At 40.5% G+C, this 11671-nt stretch overlaps 1 protein-coding gene across 9 annotated transcripts in view; it reads left to right on the top strand.

Annotated features, from left to right (window-relative positions):
• Nucleotides 1-204: 204 nt before the first annotated feature.
• LOC111243547 (uncharacterized) overlaps nt 205-11671 on the top strand; it is a 48196-nt gene continuing 36729 nt past the window's right edge. For 2 of the 9 annotated variants that reach the window (XR_015319810.1, XR_015319809.1), the window contains exon 1: nt 206-422. The gene's annotated coding sequence lies outside the window, so the exon portion shown is untranslated. Of the gene's footprint in view, nt 423-555; nt 679-854; nt 1000-11671 lie in introns of those variants that run through there. The other 7 variants (XM_022789303.2, XM_022789300.2, XM_086978413.1 and 4 more) reach the window with 6 other exon arrangements.

Genomic DNA, 11671 nt, shown 5'->3' with positions numbered 1-11671 from the left:
CTAAGGAGCTACGTCAATCAAGACAGCCAGAACGGCGTTCCAATCCTGTTACGGCAATCAACGCCAGGTGAGCACAGGCCTGCAGTTCGCTACATTACATTTGTCCGCCTATTCGTGTTGGCTGCCTCCTCCGCCTGAACGAACGAAGGCCGATCGACGCGTAGCCGCAAATGACGATCGTTCGAGAGGCCGTAGAGAAGGCCGCACAGGATCCTCAGTTGGTACTATCCGCCAAACTGACTGCTGGCTGAGGCCGGTGAGGCTTGGTGTAGCGTCAGACGAGCACACGGAAATAGTGCGTGCTGGTCTGCAGAACGCCAGTTAGTGTGAAATGTTATCCCGCCGTGGTATCGTCGTGGCAACGGTGGTAGAGAGATAATCAGCTTTCCCTAAAATCGACGAAACTGACAAACCGACAACAGGTAAGCGTAGGGCGACAGACCTCCTTGTGGCGGTCCTTTCCATAGGTGCGAGAAAAAATAGCTGCCATTTATTGTATACGAATAGGCATTTCGTTTTCTCAAAATTGCGTCTTTGTCTCACCGTATTGGCGGGAGGCAAGCGCGGCTGAAGGTAGGCGACGAAAGCCCGAAACGGGTGGCTTGACGCGAATCTTAGCGCGTTTCACCTTGTAGTGAGTTGTTGCTATTCAGTCACACTATCGATTCGATCATAGAGGTAAGATCGTGTACATTGATCGATTAGAGTTCTATAAATTTACTTGTGTCCACAACGCTCGTATTTGCCGCACTCATCAAACGGAACGTTATTAATGTGGGTCGTTTCTGCGCGTGACGCGGGTTAATTGGTTACTTCTGTTAGCTTCGTTGGAATCGCTGAACCGATCATTCCTGCGCTTCGAGGGAATAAATGAAGATCAGGTTTTTGTTTATTGCCGTGTGTACAAGGTCAAACGAACGTTTGCAAGGCAAGGATAGTGCCAACTGTGTATCTCTATGCTGTAACGCTTCATAAAACAGCAGTCTTTCATAATTGAACGTGAGTACAACGATTAGACATTGACAAAAGTGGCCAGAAAGAGATCCAAAAAGACGACCCATGTCTGCATTGACGGCTGAAGGTTCCGCCAGGCATTTTGATGTCAGACCAACCGACGCCAAAATGCCTTGATGGATGACGTTTTAGCCTAAATGACCAACTTGTTGTCGTGATACGGCTAAAGTATACGTCCCAGTGAGCTCTATGTTCCCCCTCCTTTGAGGCCCTGTATACACGAGCCTTGCTTTCTGCCAAAAGTGAACTGGCAGGATTGGGCCTTATGAATGGCAGTCTCGCAACGCAAAACAGTGCCGTAGTAACCCCGCCTGCTTGCCACAGGATTACATTCCGCTGCTATGCTAGAGGAGGTCTAATGACGTAGTAGACCGAATCTTTCCGTTCCCTATCCAAGGCCCATGCTCGAAATATTTGGAAACTCGAAACTTGTCTTGGACGGACGAAAGAGTTTCATGGGAAAACGTCGCATTTTACTTACATTGAAAATAACGGAATCTTAAACACCTGGAAATTGTATGCAATTTCCTTTTACATACGGTTCTCGCAATAGTAAAGCCCTATTCGATCCAATGAATATTAGCTGTTATTATAGCGTAGATTCCATTGTGTGTTTAATTTCTCAGTGTCTGTGCGAGATGGAACTAGATCAATACCTACCAGACGCCCTAAATCGCATTGTAAAGTAATTGAAAAAATCTGTTACGTTCTTCTTTAAACTAAGATTCGCTAATCGGTTTTTTCTAGCTTGCCTCAGCTTGTTCGCTATATAGCCAATGAACAGCTGTACCGTAGATGCTATAGATATGCAAAAATGGTTAGCAACGCAGTGTATCACTAGCCGCCGGGGGAGAGGGGCTTACGTTATGCTTGTAATGCGTCGGAACTTGAAGTTCGAGAACGTGAATAGAGTACTAAATGGCATGCTAGTAGAAAAGGTTCCTTTGAACGATGCCAGACACTCTTCTCGGGTACAACTCACAGAAGAACGTTTCTACTTCCTACACTGAAAAGTAGGCTTATACTTTATAGGGTAGGAGAGTGGCTGTAGGGTGTTTGCCTTAACGTGTACGCTCGAATTTCGAAAAGCCCAGAAAGGATCGGGACATGTTTATCAAGCTTCAGAATCAATACTACATTGATTTGTTCATGCGGCAAACACGATTAGTCCGGATAGCTAGTTACAGTTTCTTATATACTTTTGCACTGGCCTTTGCCGGGAGCGATTTCAGAGAGGTAACGCTTATTTTCTTATCTGGCAATTCCCCTTCAAGATTCAAGAACTAATGCATGAAGATCATAAAAAGGTGTTGTATAACGGGCGTCTATCGAGGTTGACCAGTTGCTTTGTCAAGGGTTGGTTAGCTTTCGTCCTCATTTCTTTGCTGATCGAACAGCAAGCAGTTAATCAGCTATGACTTTTTCGAAATTCTGATAATTAAATAGCGAAGACGCTCCCACCTCGGCATAAAACGTGTAGTGACTGCTGCTTCACTGACCCGACGCGTACTTCCCAATGTTGTTGCATTTGTATATGACACGATCTCGAACGTATGTTTGGTTGAAAAGTCCGCTGCCTATGGGACTAATCCGTTAGTGTAAAACGCCTACAGCGCGTATCCGTTGGAACAATGGCCCTAACCACTGCGCATATGGAGGTAGTATCGTACACTTATGGCTAAATGATTTACGTCTTGAATACCTTTTTATGACTATTACGAGCGAATTTTGTTGAAGATCTGTTTTCGTAACTTCGGGCCTGAGCTGTACGTTTCAATGGAGGTCTTTTTTTTTTTAGCAAAAACAATAATACTTTATCTTGAACCCATAAACTGCACTTCCACTTATGGGTTCGAGTAAACATAAGTAGTTTCAATCAGCATTTGCCTGCTTCCATGTTGTCCAGGTTTAGGTTAATCACAGGGAGTTAATTCAGGTGTTATTCTGGTAAGTTTCACTTTGCTACTAGTTAAATTATTAAAATACGATATAATTAGGAAATTATTACTATAGAAGTTTAGTTCGTCCCTTAGTCCTCGAGACTATAAGTGTGCGGTCCACAAGATTTGCAAATTCTAAACCTTAATATTATCCCGGCTTTTGGTTTGAGAATTAAAGGTCCCGTTCCATATCACGTTCGCCGATTAAAATAATCTTGTACAACTACTAATACATCGAACTGTCCCTTAATTAAAAATCTGCGAATACGCCAACTGCTAGGAACCCTGATAAGTTCGAGACCTCTTGGATGTAAATGAAGTAAAATAACGAATTCACAGAAATGTGGTCCATTCTATTGTCGACTGTGTACGGTCTGATAGACGATCATCCAACGAATTAGCTGCTAATGTTGCAAAGAAACAGATACCAGGATGGCAGATGCGTGGAAAGAACTCATCCTATCGAGGCGTGACTTGCTCAACTCTGACACTACAAGTGACTGAGGATATAATACTGTTCGCCATTCCTGTTTTGGAGGCCGCTCTTTGACCTCTCCGTTTAGTAAGGCGCCGGTTGAAGCCCAGGCAGTTGCACTGACATCAAAGAGCATTGGCCTTTTGGTAACAGAAACTATGCTGTAATATAATGCTGGCCATATAACAGATGATATTAGTTGAATGCTTCAAGTCTGTTTAACAAGAATTAGAGAAAGCTGAACCTTCGTATAGGGGGAGATCATGGGGTGACAATATGGGGATGCAGTTGACACAAACCAAACACTTCTGTGAAAAAGAACGTTGACGGGCGGCGCTCTAGGTTGTCTTCGTGAAACTGTATTTCGAGCTTGAGCGTATTTCATTAGTTTTCTGTATTTAAACATATCACCTTAATGCAGAGATGAATTTCAAGTTAAGGCTTCTTCAAAGAGACAAGCAAAGACTTCGACGAAAATAATTTCACAAACAAAAGGGCAAGGACAGCTGAGCGAAGACGTCTCTCGTGTAGTAGGAACGTTTGTGAATTCTATTCGAAATTCAATTCCTATCAAATTATTTTATCAGAGATGGAGTCGACATTGGTTGTACTACAGTCATGTAACTAACAAGAAGCTACGAGAATCTTCAGTCCTAACTTGTCCTCTGCTCAGAACCTATGCTGATGCACAAAATGTAACGGGGAATGAACAATGTACTACATAAGCAGCTACTCTTTCCTGTTTAAAATACAGTATGAGCTAAGCAAACGTCGTCTCGAGCGAGGTCCTGTTGTTTATAATTCGAGGTCAAAACTTTTAACACCCATAAACGATTGCTGAAAAAATCGCCTTGTTACATGTCCGTTCGCGCTCGTCTAATGGCATTTCCGACCTGCCGACGAGATGAAATAAACACGGTCTCCGATTTTTTTAACGAAAAAGAAGAGATAGGATTATTTGAAGGAACGCAAATAATCGACCAAAAGAGTGCTGCCTTTACAATAGCGAGTAGGTAGAGGCAATTACTCTTCTACAGTATCCTCATCCTGTAATGTGTGTTATAAATGAAGAAATGCTTTGCGTTGCCGCATATTTCATGGTTTACTCAAGGAATTGAACATTTTGAGCCATAAAGACGCTATAGACACCAGCCGTTCCAACTTCGTGGTGATATTTGCTAGAGATGTGGAGCTAAAATTCCCTGAACTGTTTTCTGTCGTAAAAAACAATGTTTTCAGTAGTGAAATATTGGAACAGGAGTTGAGAAGGACTACTTTTCGTTTTTATATGCTAAGTGTTTTGTGCTTCTATAAATTTCGCCTATTCCCTATGTACTATCCTTCCTCACGGCAGCGTATACTATTTGTTCGTAAATTTCTTTCGGAAAATTAGTATTCTCGCTATTTCATCTATATTTTGCATACATTAGTACCAACGCAGTCGTACTAATTAATAGGAGTGAGCTCACTGTGTTAAGGATGCTTGTGATATACGATTATATGCGTGCGTGTCTTTCATCTCAACGGAACAAACAACAATAATCGATTTCAGCGTTAGTGTCTTCAAAGGCCTCACAACCGCTGCTGCCCCTGAAGCTCTCACCTGTCTTTCTGTCATTTTACTAATTTCTCAAGTAGGAAAAATATTGTTATCGATAGCAAACTCGTTGCCTGCTGACCATATTCCTTATGCTAGTATGTCTCTGACCTCATAACGGGTCGCAGATTTTTCAGAGGAAGCCAAAATGAAGGCTAGAGAGGTCAGGGCATGAGCCTCATTCGCCTTAGTGAGTCGTCTCTATCGTTATGCGCTGGCGCTTTTTTTTCTGCTCCCAAGAGATACATTGACTTTTCGCGGGTGGGCGGCGATAGGGACCAGACTGCGGCTCAGCGAATAATACCAGAGACAGCTATTACTGCGCTGTCACTGCTCTGGGCTGTCTCCGTCCTTGAAAACATTTTAAACTCTTCTTTATCCGGAGATTTTTCGTCCGGTCCGTACTCCCCCCGCCCCCCAGTCGCGGTCAATTCTCTTTTTTGAAGACCCTAACTTTTACCCGTTGATCCGTAAACCACCCACGCGGGCGGGAGCCGCGGCAAAGCCATAGCGGACTGCTGAAAATCACTTGACTAAGCGAGAGCTATTATTTACGGGGCGTACGTCTGCATAAACCCCCCTAACACATCGTAGAGAAAATGTTTATGAATTCGAATTATATTACAGCTTATAACAGCTTTACTCATCCTGTAAACACTGCATTTTGCCTAGATAATTTCTTTAGATAACTGATATGTAGAAAGGACGTCTATATTCGCTCTGAGGTACATTACTCTCTAGCGTCCTCTAACAAATGTAAAATTTGTTTGCCACTAGATAGAGCCTGCATTGTAAGAACAAGCACAACTAAGGATCCTGTAAATTTGTTAATAAGGCAGTTATTTTTATAATTTATTAATCAGTGTTAGCCTATAGAGACTGGGTGCGTCCTACACATCCAGGACACGATTGCGCATATTTCTAGAAAGTACTGATTAACTAAATTAAGAACTATTAGTACAATTAGGATTGTCAATTTTAGCGCCGGAATTAAATTGATCTCCTACTTAATGAAATATTGTCACAGAGCTGAGGTAGGTCCCATCAGCGTGTCTCATCGAGTCCTCATGTACATGACAGATTTCCGCGATGCGGTTGCAGGAAGCATGCTAGTGCAGAACTAAACAGTTTAAGCTACAAACCGATATTTTTAAGCCTCAGCAGACCACCCGGTGCAACATTGTTAAAGATTTCTCCTAGATACACATATGTACGGGCCGTAAGGAATGTTCTCGTAAAATCGAGTCTTACATAAGAAAATCTGTGTGTCTAAAATTATCAACTGTTACTACAATGAATGCTGTGATTTTAGTGACAAAGCACTATATCTTGCGTTATGGTGCATTCTTCTGTTAAAAAGAGGCCTTGTCTTCGGGAGTGGCGGAGGGCAAGGTAATTTCCAACCGTTTTGTTGAACGACAAGCTATCGCGTGTCTTGGAACAAAATCATTTAGCATCACGCTAGGTAAAACAGCACAAACAGAAGGCTAAACACCGACGAACTACAGATTCGAACCTAGAAGAAATAATTTTGTTGACACACATATCTCTCGAGACGTTAGGCGGTCTGTCTCCCTTCGGGAAAATTGTACGAGTTTTTCAAAATGCTTGCATTAGCATCGTTAAAAATCTATTAAGAAAGTTTACTTATGATGAAAATATCCTGACTTCAACTTACTAGAAAAATAAAAAAGCTACCATCGAAAAGTTAGCTAATTTTGCTATCGTTCTGCGTCAGTTGTAGATGGTCACAGGCCTGTCTAGTTCAAACGTGGCCATTTTTCTTTTGATTTTACCAATTAATTGTAAATTAATAGTGTGACGATTGTCACGCCCACCCTTTCGTTTGGTGAAATAACTGTATTTGTTTCGTCTAGCTTGTATGCTTGCACGACAAAAAAGACTCAGTGGTGAGGAAAAAGAGATCCGTATAAATTTCAGAGAAAAAATTTTGTTGAAGACGTTAAGTAATACTGTCAAAGCAGTAGGTATACATAGATGGCACTATTCTGTTATGTATTTGAAAAAAATAGCGGTTATGAAGTTGTCAACAAAATAATTGTACAGAACCTATAAATAGTTATCAAGTTGATAAAGCTAGTTCCATATATCCGAGGTGCTCCAGTTAGAGCGACCCTTACATATTGTTCAGGTCTTGCGCATGGTTGATGATACTGCAGAAGTTCAATACGCATCATGCTCAGCGCGCAAGTTGGTGTTTTACATGAAAAAAAAAAAAAACATACAATTGTGTTCGGTAAATAGATGCAGAGTTATGCAAAACTCTCCTGTTAAAAAAACGGCACGACAATGATTCGAACGACGTTTTTTGTAATTAGCAAACGATGATTTTGAACACAGCATATACCGTATATCAACGATTCGAGCAAATTTCAATTTATCACTCCCATTAATTTTAGCTCTAGATAGATAGATGATAGGTGATTATGACGTACTTGACAATATTATAAAGCATAAACTAGTATAACAGTAATAAAAAGGTATGCTTTATTTATGGGATTACAGTATGGAAATTACGGGTTACTTCAAGCATACTTTTTAATGAAATAGGTTGATTTACAGAATCAGACCCTATCTTCTAAATGTCGCTTTTTTTGAACTGTTAAAGCATTGACAGCGGACAGATCACAACCGCAACAAGACGTCGTTTATAGAAAATTTCTAGTTCTTCTGATAGCCCTTTGCCAACAAAAATCGAAGGTTTTTCTTTCAAAAAATAAACAAACACCCCACGTGTAAGCTTACCTTTCACGTTTACGATTGTACCTCGCATTGCCTTTTTTCTCGTTTATCGATCGCCTGCGGACTCCAACTGTTTCAGCTCGACGCTATGGGATTTCTGCTCTGTCAGCCTGATTCTGTTTCATACAGACGATGCTCTTTTAGGCGTATTAGATTTCACGAAGTAGCTCTCAGTATCTTCAAGAGGCATTAACCGGCTACTATGATTAAATATGGGTAACATGTATCGGTTCCTACATGATGACTATAAGAAGCTTTATTGTTTTACCTACCGGCGAAATAAGAACCTCACTTATTTCTGTTTGTAAAGGTAGTGCACGACGAACTTCTATAATATACATCATAAATAAGAGAAATATCATCAATTCATGTTCATAATACTCATTGAAACATGTGCAAATTCTAAGTTCCACTCTACTCTACATGTAGATGTTGTTTCTACAATTCAGTGACTCGTCAGGGTGGAAATTCGCTCTTACGCAAATTTCACTGAAAAGGTAGAGTACACAAATTTTGGCCAGATACGAAAATACGCTTTCCGTCTCACGCTTATGAACGAAATAACTATTTATTTCGTGAAATATAATCGCATAAAAATATTTACTGCCACAGAAAAATCATTTCATCACGTTTTTCTAGAGTTAAGATGAACGATAGAATGTGTTCGATCTACGTCCGTTGCGATAGTAAGGCATCTCTTCTTACAAATACAGTGTTTCTTTGAAACGGAGCGAAAGAGCAAAATATATTAATCGCATGAGGATATCATTTTATCTAGGAAATTAGACTTTATATATTGGCTCAAGTAGTTCTTTTTGACACTTGGGTCTTTCTACACCTGCAATGAATCTATTTTATAGTTGATGGGCTTCCCCAATTTTTTGCCAATTAGTTCATTTGGGTTTTCGAAATCCCAAAAAACAGGTTTACATATCTGGAAACGGTAGCTACTATGCGGTGTACCCGCTACAGCGTCTGCTTACAGTCACTTCCCCCTTATCTGTCCCGCCAGGATTGCATAATCGTTGTGCAGTTGCTCCGGTTTTCCTTATGCGTAATTTAAAAAATGCCATAACAGCTATCTGCAGTGGTATCCAATCTGCGCCTTAGGAACTGGCGAACGGCCCATCTCTGAAGGTTAAATGCTATTGGCTATCTAGTACCTGGAGCTTCAGGTACATAACAATGCAAATAAACATCTCCGTAAATAGCCCTCCCTTTCTCTCTTTTGTACTGTAATTGCCGTTCAGCTCTGAGTTACCTTTCTTAACAGAGGCGACCACTGATAATTCAATTACAATGACGAGCCGCGTGAGGATTCGCGCTGAAGGTCATTTGCAACGAACGTCACATGCAGGCGTCGCTTTTCCGCCTCGTAGATGCCGATTTATCTGATCCGGATGAAGGCATACATCACCCGTTGGGGTCACGCTGATGTGATAATCATTGAAACTTTTTATTGTATAACATGCTTTCGTTCCCATAGAATATCTTCCCTTATGCTGTAGTGAGAAATTAGTAGCAGAATTCGTGTTTATAACACCAGATTTATACTTAACGGCTTGCTTGCGCCCGTCTATATTGAACAGAGTCTTTGATGGCCCTACTTGAAATAATAACGGATACTAGTTAGGAGACAAAACCTTTCAGTTACTGCTAAAGATATAGATTAGTTACAGTAGCAGCTTTTGCAACCATCACAAAAATAATAATTTATCATATCACTTATTATTATTATTGGCCCACAACTATGTATTAATAAAATCGTACGGTGTTTAAATAGCTGCGCAATTGGGTGGCACTGTAATGAGTTATGCAGATCAGGCGTAGACACCAAAATGAATCTTTCCCTAAGCATGTTCATGCTAATTACTGCCACTCGTCATTAAAGCCACCTTCAAACAGGTTTATAGGAAAATATCTTCCTGTAGTCATGTGCTTTCGTCTCTTGTAGCCTCCACTCGCTTGGTCTGTTTCGTGTCACCGCTCTTTGATTGCTATCCTATACTTGGACGTGCCTTTACTATCTTCTAAGTATTTTGAGTTTTTACGAACGATAATCGTTTTCGTATGACATTTTTTGCGATCCGTACACAAAACTTATTGATGCGACCTATTCATTCGTTTTCTGCTTACGCGAAAACCGCTTGGGTATGTACTGCTGTTGGAATAGATAAGTTCATCAAAATATCTTGGTTTGTAATTTCATAGGGATTACATCTAAGTACGCTTTATGCCTATGTGCGCTTTATCTTTAGACTAGTATAGTTCAATATGGAAGCTTCAGAAGGGCATACATACATACATATAGCCCTTTTGCATAGCTGCGTGCCTACAGATTTGTTTCCCTACGAATACATCTCGTCTCTGCAAATAGCTCATGCTTGGACTTAAATTTACAACGTATATATATATATAGACGAAGTTCATTACGTACATACGATGGAAGCATGAGTAAAAAGACATCTTTCAAACGACAAGATCCGCCAAAACGGAAGTTGTAAAAAGGACATAGTGAAGGACAGAAACATAAGTGCACTTCGAGAATGAGAAATGTCTAGAAACTGGCCCGTATCTGCATAGTTGGCAACGGAATCATGTTAATCGTTTACTAAGGAGTTCACCAATTCTCTCATGATTTGTTTAAGCATGAACGACCAGCAGGAATACAGGATGGCAGACTGAAACGTATACAATGAGACTGTACTATATGAGTTCTGCAGTTCATGTTGATATCTTCTGTGAACCAGAGTTTAAGATCGGTAAACTTTCAACTGAGCTGAAAACCATGGAAAAAAACAAAAGTTCACTAATTTGGAAATGAAAATGAGAGCATTTTGCACAAAATAATAGCCCAAAAATTACTAGTATTGACTAGAAAGGCTGGCATTAACTATTAAGTTGAACTTACTGCGGGCAATTAGGCACAGGGACTGCCGTGTATTACTCAGGAGTCAATAAAGTTTCAAGCATTTGCCAAATCGAAGCAGACATTGTTTATGTTTTCAAATTACAATTAAGCTAAATATACACCATTTCGAGCGATTGCCTTTTGTCATTTCGCTATTCACGATAATTACCGTAAGACTTTTATGGTCTTTGGGCTAAAAATCGTGACAAATGATTTTTGTATCCCCTTTGTGAAGCCAAATTAACGCCATTAAAGGAGTTCTATGAAGACCGAAGCAGATGGTAGTTCTATGGCGCAAGCTGTGGGTTATGCGGACACATATATTAAAATTTCCCCTGTAAGTGCGTCTATTTCTGCCATATAACGAAAGGTGTATGTGGTCTGATACTGTTGATGTGGAAAGCGACGCCACTCTTCTCTTCACTACACCCGATCGAATTTATTCACTATTTGTTATCATCTTTTTAGTCGCTGACACTGAAGATCTGAATCGATCGCTTTGCCAGGTAGCACCAGCTCTTCCAGTTCCGCTATACATAGCACCATCTTCTTTGGCGTCAGTCTGGATTACACACCATATAATTTTTTTTTTTTCTCACATTCTTATTATTGCATACGGTCCACTCGTCATCAGCTGTAATCAACCGCTTCAGAACTTTCATTGCGTGTCTGAGAGTTTAGCAAATGGGGGGAAAAAATATGTATATTTTTTTTGCATAAATTCGTCTTACGCCGAAGCTTCCTTTTTGCCGCCAGTTTTCTTCGACTGGTACATTTAGACTATTTAATGGTTTAGTTATTTGGCAAGGGCAGGGCTACTAACGCCAGATCTCAGTATTAAAATTACACCAACGCCGACCCGACGCAACTTCTGATACTAGAGATATGTGATTTAACTGTCGCTCTGAATTAAAGTTTAGATAACTTTAAAAAGTTAGATACTTTTTCGACATGCAACTATATGATAGCGA

The sequence above is a fragment of the Varroa destructor genome, unplaced genomic scaffold (genome assembly GCF_002443255.2).
Source record: "Varroa destructor unplaced genomic scaffold, Vdes_3.0 BEIS01000001.1, whole genome shotgun sequence".
Classification (NCBI taxonomy): domain Eukaryota; kingdom Metazoa; phylum Arthropoda; class Arachnida; order Mesostigmata; family Varroidae; genus Varroa; species Varroa destructor.
The sequence above is the reverse complement of the archived record's forward strand: the minus strand, read 5'-3'. Positions and strand labels throughout refer to the sequence as shown.